This window comes from Opisthorchis viverrini (assembly GCF_000715545.1).
Source record: "Opisthorchis viverrini unplaced genomic scaffold opera_v5_566, whole genome shotgun sequence".
NCBI lineage: Eukaryota > Metazoa > Platyhelminthes > Trematoda > Opisthorchiida > Opisthorchiidae > Opisthorchis > Opisthorchis viverrini.
Genome location: NW_008752230.1, coordinates 28,396 through 39,346, shown reverse-complemented (window position 1 = coordinate 39,346; position 10,951 = coordinate 28,396). Strand labels below are relative to the sequence as shown.

General features: G+C 45.1%; 1 protein-coding gene across 1 annotated transcript in view; it reads right to left on the bottom strand.

The window, feature by feature from the left end:
• Positions 1-8,482: 8,482 nt before the first annotated feature.
• T265_11739 (hypothetical protein) overlaps positions 8,483-10,951 on the bottom strand; it is a gene marked incomplete at both ends in the record, with an annotated part of 30,678 nt that continues 28,209 nt past the window's right edge. Inside the window, one exon of the mRNA XM_009178482.1 lies at positions 8,483-8,637. The remainder of the gene's footprint in view (positions 8,638-10,951) is intronic.

The window sequence follows — 10,951 nt, the reverse complement described above, 5'->3', positions numbered from 1 at the left end:
GGTAGTAAGTTTGGTTAATTTTTAAGCTTTACTTGGTGCCTGGCGAGATTGTACCTTCCCCCGTATAGTTACTTCTTGAGGGTAACATCCTCGTGCTTGGAGCACAACCAACAAATAGGTTTTCCCTTGACAGGCTCTGAATGCTCATATGCGACGAAGTAAGACAGCGCAGTGCCACAGTGAAGTCACCGGTGGTGCGGAGATAGGTCTCAGATGAATTTGGGACGGTGTTAACCCATCAAGTTACCCACAATTACCAAGCCGGCTACAGACCTCCATTGTTAAATTGGGCAGTTGTCACTTCCTTTTCACTCAAGTAGGTGACATGCCGTCGATCACTGCAAAACTCCACAACTGTGAACGTGTACTGGTTTTGGGAGTGGTGGTTATTTCGGCTACCTTAGTTTTGCCACCAGGTAATGAATGACCCCGTTTAAACGTTTCCCATATTGAATAAGTCCTGGTAACACGAATCTCCTCGTGTAAATGCTTTTGGAGCATCTCACTTTCACAATGTATGCACAACCTGTACATCTTCCTCTTGATGGATGGTAGGAGGGTCGTCCAACCGGTCATTTGAGCCTTCGTAAAAAGTGAGCGTTTTGTGCTTTAGCGTAATCTGTCCAGCTTGTCCAAGGGCATGATGGTTGGACAGTAGTGCCTCGAGGCGTTCATTGTGGGAAGATGAAAACACGAATGCAGACTGCCAAATTGCGTCTGGCTGCGACATAATTCTGCGTTATTTATGCACACACCGAGCTATCAGAAAGCAGACAGGTTTTCTAGACATCTTGCCATTTTTGCTGGTTATTTTCAACCACAATTGACACGTATGTCGCCACGTAACTCACTTTAGTTCCGTGGTCAAGTAAGCAAATATTCACCGAACAATAGTCAAGTAGATTTTACAATGATCTGAGGGTTCTGTAAAACCCGCCGCTGACCCTGTCCACTGCCAAATGGCTCCACAATATCGCCCTTCGAAGTTGGTTTTGATGGTTCCCAACCAATAGGGTGTTCTTTGCAAACGAACGATGTTTCCTGTTACCCCTATGGCTTGCCGACTAACCCTGATGATTGCTAGTGCCCGCGAAACTGTTTGCTATTTCGCGACTGGCGTCGTGATAACCAACCTTTTCTGCTTGGTGGAGAAGACATGCAGGTTTGTCCACCGGGCGAATGTGTACATATCATAGGAGCCACTTTCACTGTTTCCGGTCCGAACTGTAAACGCGCTCCTTCCTCATTCCGTCAAAAGGACGCGCTACAATATGGACACAGACCAGTCCATAGAACCCCAACCGAACGTGACCCGTAAGGCTGTTTTGTTTAAAACATTCTGGCCAACCTTGCGGCGGAGTGAGACAGGTGATTGGAACCCAAGTGCATGTGCACATGTTCCAGGTCTTGCTTCGAATCATGGGGCCAATTTAGGTCCAATCACTCGACTGTGCCGCTACCTTGATTTTGTAGCGCGGCTTGAGTTTCGCCATTATACCACGGGCTACATTGGTCAGCAGTACAAGGCTGCAAGGCTCAGCCACATTCATAAGGTTGGCTGATAGCAGCCGAACCAATCACAGCAAACAGTGAGTGGCCCCATTTGCTTCCGCCGGGTGAAAAGCATGCCCCATGTGAGTAACAGAACAAACAGGAGAAGCAACCACTGATCATCGTTGCCTCACAGGAGGGATGAACGTAGTGCGCACGCCATGTACATTTCCATTCTTATCTTTATGCCCATATGGTATTTGCAGTTTTGTTCGTCTCCTCGCGAACCACCTCTTCCAGCGGCTGTTTGCTGTTTGTTTGTTTGAAGTGACTGATCTAATTTACCTACGTGACCCTTTGGCCGGATGGAATATCCAGAAGATTCAGTTATTTATTGACGCACAAGCCGCGATTATGACTTCTTTGTGGCTTGACACCTTACAGATCCTGTGGTATGCACAAGAGATGAAAACCTCGTGCAGTGGTCGGGCACGCTTTGCATATAGGACCAGCCTTTTGCCCTGCACCATAGCGTGCCTGTGTATCCATCATTTCTTCAGTGGCAATGATGCTTTACCCAACGCCCGTGTACCTTCTGGCAAAGTTGCCGCTATATGTGCTCGTTTGGGCTTGCCATGGTTGTCGTTAATCGGAAACGTCAACAAATATGCGTGAAGGTAAACCGTCACTTCATTTCGTAAAAACGCGATAGGTGGTGTGAAGAAACTGCGACGCTCATGGCCTGCATCGGCGTGCAAAGATGTTGTCACCTTCGTCTTAGCAGTGGTTGACTCATTCTGAGCACAGTTAAGCAACCAAACACAACACACGCCTCACCCTTCTGCAGCATGGTGGGCAAATACAAATTAAATATAATTAGTTTACTTTATCATCAATACCAGCATTCACAGCTAGCATCAAATGACCTATTTCAACATCCACAACTTATTGCTTGGAGCTGACAGCAGTGGCTTAGTGACCAGCTACCAAAGCGTCTACCTTCACTTTCCCTCCAAAGTTGTGGCACTGTTCAGCTCACGCAGTAGCTCCAGTCAAGCTAGTCATTGTTCATCGTTTCGAAAGTTCTGTTTCCATTTTCCTGTCTTTCTGACACTGTAATTTCCCCATACTGATCAGGCCGAAGTTCATCCAATTCGGTAGTTATCGCAATGGATAACTCCCTTATTTGCCAAAATTTATGCAGCTACCCACATAACTGGCCTTACGCCTGCCTACCGAATGATGATCAGAGCGGAAGGCGAAACACGATGATCGCAACTAACACTGGCCTCCTATACTGTCATCCAACATTGGCTAGATTTTAACTGTGTTTATCCCCTTGACTAAACCAAATCCCGCTGCCCTAGGAGGCGCACGTTTTTCAACCACCCATACAATGGGGTCCGTCACGGGCCCGGTGAGAAACCGAAGTATATCGATGCAGCAATGTCACGGCACTGCTACACGCGGCCTGAAGACGCACCCGTAACTATTCTCTTCATAACATGGGCCGTCTCATCTCGTTCTCTCGAAACCCAAGATGCTGGTACAAACTTTCTACCTGACACCCAAGTGCTTATGAGACAGGTTTGTTTTAATCCGCGAGGCCCTTCCCTTGGATTTAACCGTCCTGGTGTTCCGTTGTACTTTCAGTTTATCCCTCCTACAAATCAGGTGAATTTCTTTACAGTTCCACTCCGATCTTGTGCGTTAGCAATACTACGCTCTCCAAAGGGTTATTTACATCTAACCCCATTCATATAGTGATACCGGTTAAACTATCCGGCTTCAGTGTACATTATCCTTGTAAAATGCAAAGTGCAACTTTTCCCTACTGCGAAACACTCCATCTTGTCGAGCCAGCTTACGTTTTCGAACACTCGGCCATCAGCTCAACCGTTCAAGGTTACCCAACATCAGCAAATATTTATGGGTTTTAGTTCGAATCGGTTATCTCGGTAGCTGAACTGCTCGTACTTCTCGAGCTGTTTGTTCCAGTTTACTACTTTACACATTTCACATGTTTTTACCGCATGCCAGATAGAACTCCTTGGTTTTGCTTCCTATTTGTGTTGTTGTCCGCAATCTTCAAATTCTAACAGTATAATCTTGTCTCGGTTTGTATGTTCCCTGTATTTCGCTGTTTCTAGTGACTAATCCGCTTAAATCGTGCTATTCTTGGCGAGAAGGATAACGCGCATGTAGGACGGACTGTTCCGTCCCCATTCATTACCAGACCTCCGAGACAATCGCCAGCTGCGCCTTTATTCTGGCTGCAGTTATTATCAAGCCTGAAAGCTTGCCACATGCCCGTTGGGGATGAAAACCCTTTATTTGCTATTGCATCATTTGATACATGCCTGGATGCTTAAAACCAGTACTAATGAAGCTTAATATATAGGTCGGGTACGATACCGAATACTTAACTGAGAATTTTTGCATAAATGGAGATCCACCCACGTAGATCCTTAAAGTATTCCGTAGTTAAAATCTGCTGCTCTAACGGAGAAGATTCCCCGCCAGGGGCCGACCTGCTCACTAAATTGCCGATACCGCGGTATTCATGTTGGCACGTTTGATGACGCGTGGGGTCCTTGAACTCCAGGTATAAAGTCTCGACCATAAAGTGACACCTCTCTTACGACTGTCCTACATTCATCTCTCCTAAGCTTCACCTTTGCTTGGTTAAACAACGCGTATGGTCGCTGAACTTCGACACATTGCTGTAGACACCAATAAAATCATACTCTGTCAATGCTGGTTTTATAATTTTTCAGCGCTGGCATGCAAGAGCGTTTACGTATTGCACAATGCTTTAAGCTATTTTTGAATAGTATTCCGGAAGCTAGGCAAGGTTTGCAAACAGCGCTGTTGTGCCGAGATCTCATGGACCACTAGCTAATTTATTACACTGGACGAGTAAGAGGTACAAAAAGGTCATTTATGTATCAATCTATCTTAAATTTGTATTAGAAACTGTGTAAAATTTATTTCTGACTGTGGTAGACCGGTGATAACATCAGAAATGGCGTATTTGGTGAACCTGATGGTTTGCCCATTCAACGAAACATGTATGAGCAACATATTACTGAAACGTGTAGTCGGGCTATACAAAGTTGCTTTTAAAAACACCATCGCTTAGGTAAGGCCGATTTCGATTCACTTTTAGCGATTGACTCTCCGGAATTTCTATTTATTGAATGCGACGATTTCTCAACTACTGCGTAGCAGGCTGTGAGCCAATGGCTCGGTAAAAAGAAAATTGCACTTTGCACTTTGAAGAAGGGCCGTTTTGACAAGCTCCGATCGCCGAAGGGGACGATAGCCCTTTGTGTGATCAACAGTTCATCAGATTGTTGGATTGGTTTCCATATATCCACATTGTGCACGCACTCTAATAGATGGGAACAAACTAATTCAATCAGGAGTTCGGCGTAAACAATGAACTGTTCAAACTAGATACTAATGCCTCAGGCATCATACTGAGCACACCAGAAAGAACAAACCGCATGAAACTTTACCAAAAAAGATCATTTCCTTACGTGGATTAGGCCCCTAGGGATGTTGCCTAGAAAAAAGGTTTTCTGTAAGTGCTATTTGAGCCCCTCGAAAGGTCTGGGCATGCGTCGCTGAACTCTCGATACAGTTTGAGCAACTACTGCGCATGATAGATTGATTATGTGGAAGAAAAACCCCATGAGGCGGTGATCCCTGTCACCGGGGATGGCTGGAATTTGAGACATTTAGGTCGCTACCAGAATCAGGCCAACTTCAACAGGGTAAGGTTGTTTCTGTAGGCCAGTGGTAGTTATCAAATATGATCAACGGAAATTATCAACGGCTTATCGGAGGAGTCAAAGAGGATAAGCTTCATGACACCCGGAGAGCCAAGGAGCATCACAACTGGCCTGATTTTTTGTAAGACTGCTGATTTTGCCTAATGACGGATGCATAAGGTAACAGCGCTCCCGGTGGTTGGAAAGGCAGCCTAGTTTGCAGCTGATCTAGAATATTGACGATGGTAGCATGGCTAAGACGCTGGTTACCCCCAGCGTATTCAGTTGAATTTTGCTGACTGCTTTTAAAACGATTAGTCTATTTTTGACTATCACTTGAGAGGTCTGGTTCAAATAAACCATTAAGATTGGAGCTCAGTATTCGCACAATGAAATTAAATTCTCGAAGGCTACGACGTGCACCACTGGACTAAAAAAGACAGACAAATGAGTTCAAAGTACGAGTCTAATATTTTGAGCCCTATTTAGGCGCCTTGAGGTATCAGCGATGCTAGGAAAGTATTCCACATACGTTTTTCACTAGAGGTATGATTGCCTCAGTGGACAATGAAATTTGGTGATCTGGAAGAAGATAAACGTAGATCAGGATGGATTCTGGCTTGAGCACATACGCAACAAAATGCAATATTTTGAGTAGAAAGTTTTGTTCCACTTGCAAATATTTTTCAGCTGAGAGCATTGTGTGGCTAATGAGCACCACCAGGACTGGCGATTAGGACCTAACAGAACAGGCTTTTGGGGTGGGCTGCCGGAAACTAGAGTGGTGAGGGTAAGTAAACTGAGTGATTGTTGCGGGTCTTTATTTTGAATTTATTCATAAAGAACTCCGGGTATTTGTTGCCTCTACAGGAGTATGTTGATGCGCCCAATGAATTCCTTGAGATCGTTATGGAAGTGCCGCGATGTCCTGCTTCGAATGTCCTGTTCGTCAAGACTGTACTCAAAGATAGATTTTCACGGTTTTCTACTAACTGATGGAGAAGGTTCATCGCAAGCCTTTGATTGAAAGCTCTCAGTGACAGCTTCTTGTCACGTAATTCTTCTCGCCGCACCTAGACGAGGTAGAATGTGAAGCGGGTTGAACCCCTAATGACCAATTCTGGACGTATTACCCCTTCTTCCACCAGGAAGAAGGGTGTATTTGGGGGTTGAAAATAAGGTACCCAACAAAACTCATTAGGAGAATCAATGTAAGACTCACTCATTCTGATTTGTGAAGAGCATATTGCATATGTGAACAGAAGATGTGGTTCCATAATAACCCTCCATTTAGCCTGGTTCGGTGACTTAAACCGTCTTGTACCTTTTCCTTCATGAATTTTGGGCTGGAAAGTGTCAGCGAATGTTCGAGTTTTGTGGCCTTACGGTAGGGTTATGAGCTTATGCGGATAAAAATCCCGTTGACAGCAAATTAGTAGGCCCATCACAATATCGCTGCAGCCAGTGTTCTGGGTAACTTAGCTAGCTTTAGAACTAGGAGCCAAAAGTGGTTGCCAAACGAGGTCAGCACCCGAGGGTTTTCGCTTGAGCGACGTACAAAAACTCAGGGAAAGTGTTCGTTCGAAAAGGTAGGTTTCATACTGAATGCACTACTTCGGGCACAACAACGAATCATTGAACGTACAAGCCTTATACGTACGGAGTCTACGGCGCCTCTAAACGTGTCAGACCGTCAAGCCGAAATCCGTAATCAACTACCACGCGAACAGAACGCAGTGAACAGAGTCATGATGTAAAAAGTAAAAGGCGAATCACTCAGTTGGAGAGTGAGCGAGATGCAAAATTCGGCAGTTTAGAGTGCTGTCATGTTGCCACAAATGATAACAGTTTCTACGAAAGCGATGATTGAGAGCGAAATGCTTCCCTGGGCGGAAACATGCAAGCTCCTTTAGGGTCCTTGATAGTGCGTCCTTTGACGAGATAGTTGGGTTTCTTCTGGTACCAAGGGACGAGTTGATGGGCTCGTGTTTGAGATCACAGCTAGCGGCGTATGGGTCCAGATCCGCTGGTAGATGCGTGCTGATCCCTATGTTTTGTCGTGGTCTTCCACGCCAAGGATGTCTGAGGGCAACTGGTCAATGTCTTACAGAGGCCAAGTAAGACTTCAAACGTGAAAAAGCTCTTCAGTGGGACACTGAACAGCTCAGTCTGAGAAAACATGTAGGTTTTGGCCTGGGGAGAAGCTAAATGCTAGGGTCTCGATTTGTCTTGGTTCCATTATTTTGTTTAACCAAATGGATTAGCAGTGATTGTTTGGATATGACCTCAGTTATCAGTCCATGAGGTTTTACATGGTTTAGTGCTGTTCTGACAGCCTGTTCTTCTGTGCGTGTCGGGCACACTTGCATATCAAGAGTACTATTGAAAGCCTGTTTTCTGTGCGTGTCGGGCACACTTGCATATCAAGAGTACTATTGAAAAACGTAAGGACAGCGGATTCTTCCTTACAGCATTTCCGAAGGGCAAGCAGAGGGTTTAGACCAAATTTATTGAGACCCTCAATAGGCGTACAGCCACATTCAAGGGTATGGCTGCCGGGCGTACCATGTTACATCACCTGATGGTTCTTCCTGCAGTTTATTCAAAGAGGTGACGGTATCGCCATTCTTGGTGCTTGTTGACGGCTACAGGCATTTCGATCCTAATTTTTCGACTTGCACATCAGAGACTTGACACTCAGGGCCAGCCTATTAACAGCTTGCTCTCAACTCTTCAGTGATTAGTCAGGGGTAGATTTATGAGACTAACTGCGTTTCTTCCCTTTCACAATCTTGTCCGTCTAACTCGTTCCCGAGGCTACGCACGTTCTCGTAAGCCAAGCGTGTCTGAATCCGTTGCCCTTCCACCTTGTCCAGGGTGCGTTGCTCTCTAGATTAGGATACGAAACCGGAGTCTATTTTAATCCACCACAGTGCATTCCCGAGGACTTTCCCCGCCGCCAGGTTTCCGGTTTTGGTAGTCTAGTATTCTTGCGCGTCAGGAACATAAATTAGGTGATGTCAAACCAGTGAGCACACAAATGATCATAAGCCACAAAATCAACCAGGCACCGACGAGCTCCTCGGACGCTTCAAATACCAGGTCATATGTTTGTTTCTGACTATGTGTTCCCGGTAAGTCGCCTCTGTACTACTTATGTCCCGCAGCATTGAGACCCCTCGAAAGAACGGTGAAAACAAAAGAGCCTCCTAATTTATTCAGAGGTGCCTCCTGTCCGGTATGGCTCTTGTTGGAGATTTGGAGCATCCCGCTCGTCACTGCATAAGGAGACATGGTCTTCTGTGGTGGGTGGAGGCCAAAATATGCTCGTATCTTTTTTGCTTGCTGCTTGCTGCACGGTTTTCGCCCCCTGGAAAGGAAAAATTCACAACTATCATGAACGTTGGTACATCCCTGGGATCAACAGCTTCCGTTTTACCGACTTCTCTGTGGCGGTAACTATGCTTTTCACCGATGTGCCGTTTGGTTTCCCTAAAACTGGCCCTCCGTTTTCCACTTTCCTGAAGATTCATCTATCCTACAGTTGCTAATCTTGAGATTTTCCCGTCTACTAGTCCTTGCATGCAGTTTTATATCCGCCTCCTGTTTTACGGCGTCTGCTATGACGGCAGAATAACTGATCTGAGCTTCGTATTTGTAGTTCAAAAATGGCAAACCGGTGTCCTAGTTTTAGTGACTGCTGAAAGTCGGTTTACGAGACAGCCATTTTTCAAAAATACAAGACACTCTCATCTTAATTGAAGGTGTTTTCTCTGCCTTATGCGTACCAGGCCCGGATGTGAATCCTATTCAAATTGCTGCACGTAATGGGTTGCCAACCTCAGAACAAAGCGTAAAACCTGTTCCGAAACGTCACCATACTTGCTATAAGTTAGCTGGAAAAAGGAGTATAAAACACGAATGCTTAGAATGAAGACGAGGGACAATAAGTAAATGATCTTGTTTTGACAGTCTATATTTTCCGCTTCACGCTTCGTTTTAACCAGTTCGACGTTCTGGTGTTTGCATTTTACCTCTCTTTTTACACCTCAGCCTGCCGAAAAGCGGTATTTCAGTCGCGCTTGACAGCATCTCATTAACTTCAAAAGCCACAGATCTCCCGCACTGATTAAATAACAATTGCGTGGATTATCACCAAACTAGTTGATAATTAGCTATCATGAAAGATGGTAAAAGAAAGTACAGTGTACCATTTACAATATTTCTCTCAACTACGGTCCGTGTCTCGTGGGTAGCGAACAAATAAACGTACAAGTCAATGTCAGTAGCCTGAAGCTCAAACTCTAAGTCAAAGACAAGCAATGTGAAACTGGTTCACGTGATGAGTAGACACCTGGAGGACCGAAGATCAAGGTAACAGTTCCATGTCCCAAGTTGACTAACATATTCAAGCTAATAAATTACACATTTTGGTAGTAAGCATTCGGGGTCCATGTCCACATCGTATCACAATTCCGTGCGTTCGTACACCTGGTTCCCACAAGTTAACTTCCACGGTTCGGCTTTTCAACTTACCAAGTTGTCACAACAGGATCAAGTTCATTTGCATCAGGAACCGGCAACGGTTCACGTGTTGAGTATGATAGATCAATAACCTAGTTCAAGGGTGGGTGATTTAAATGGAGCGAAGTACAACACCGGGTGCGTTGGTTCATATGGGTATGAATGCGAACGCACGCATGGGAATGTAAAGTGGCACAAACGCCAAGCAGGGTGAACAGGAGGCAAAATTTAAGGGAGATTTTGTGGAGCAAGTAAAGCCAATCTTCGCTGGAAAGTCAAGAACTGAGGTGCAAATCTTTAATCTTTTTTGGAAATTACCAGAAGTGCGCATCCCGTGAAACTCGAAGAATTCCGGACTACCGGGTTTCCGCACTCTCGGTTTCCAGACTCACTGGAGTTTTGTGAGTTGCGCACTTTAGATGGTTTTCAGTGGGGCCGTGACAGAGTAGGCATTTCAGCATAAATCGACTTTACTTACATAAAAGAATCTCCTGTAAAGTCTTCAATTACCCCTCACACTAGCTAAATCAAAAAGGACACCATCAGTAGGTCGAGCAGGAGGAAACTTAACAAACTCAACGTGTACGCACTAGTGTTTGACGAATAATCCACAAGGTGTCCCGTCAAAAGGAGTCGGTGAGAACAATAACCACGCTACTGTGAAGAGAGCGAGAGGGATTACCAACTTCCAGTTCACTTGTGAGCGGTCACTACACCTACCACAGGCTGAATTTGCCTCAGCGTTTCCACAATTTATTTGAGTTTGTATTTGCAATCGTTCATGCCATCTTGTCATGCTGCTAGTGGTCAGCTGCTAATTGACAGCATCCACTGAAACCTCAATGAAATCAGAATACAACAGGATTTGGGATGGACTAAGTTTCTGCACCAAAATGTTTCCGGCCGCATGAAGAACGGTAAACCGTCCAAGGTCCTTTCTAGGGTCAGTGACAGTTGATGCTCTCGTGCCATTACCTCGGTAGCGGTTCAATTTTGCCGAATTTAGATACCTGATTTCGGATTGCAAACAGCTTCCGATGGATGATTTTGCAGGGCTTCCAGCTGCTGCGTTGTGAATAACACTCACATATTTCGAACGAAAATGATGAATATATCTTTAAAGCCGTTTGGAGATGAGGACCTGATAAGAGGAGGTAGCA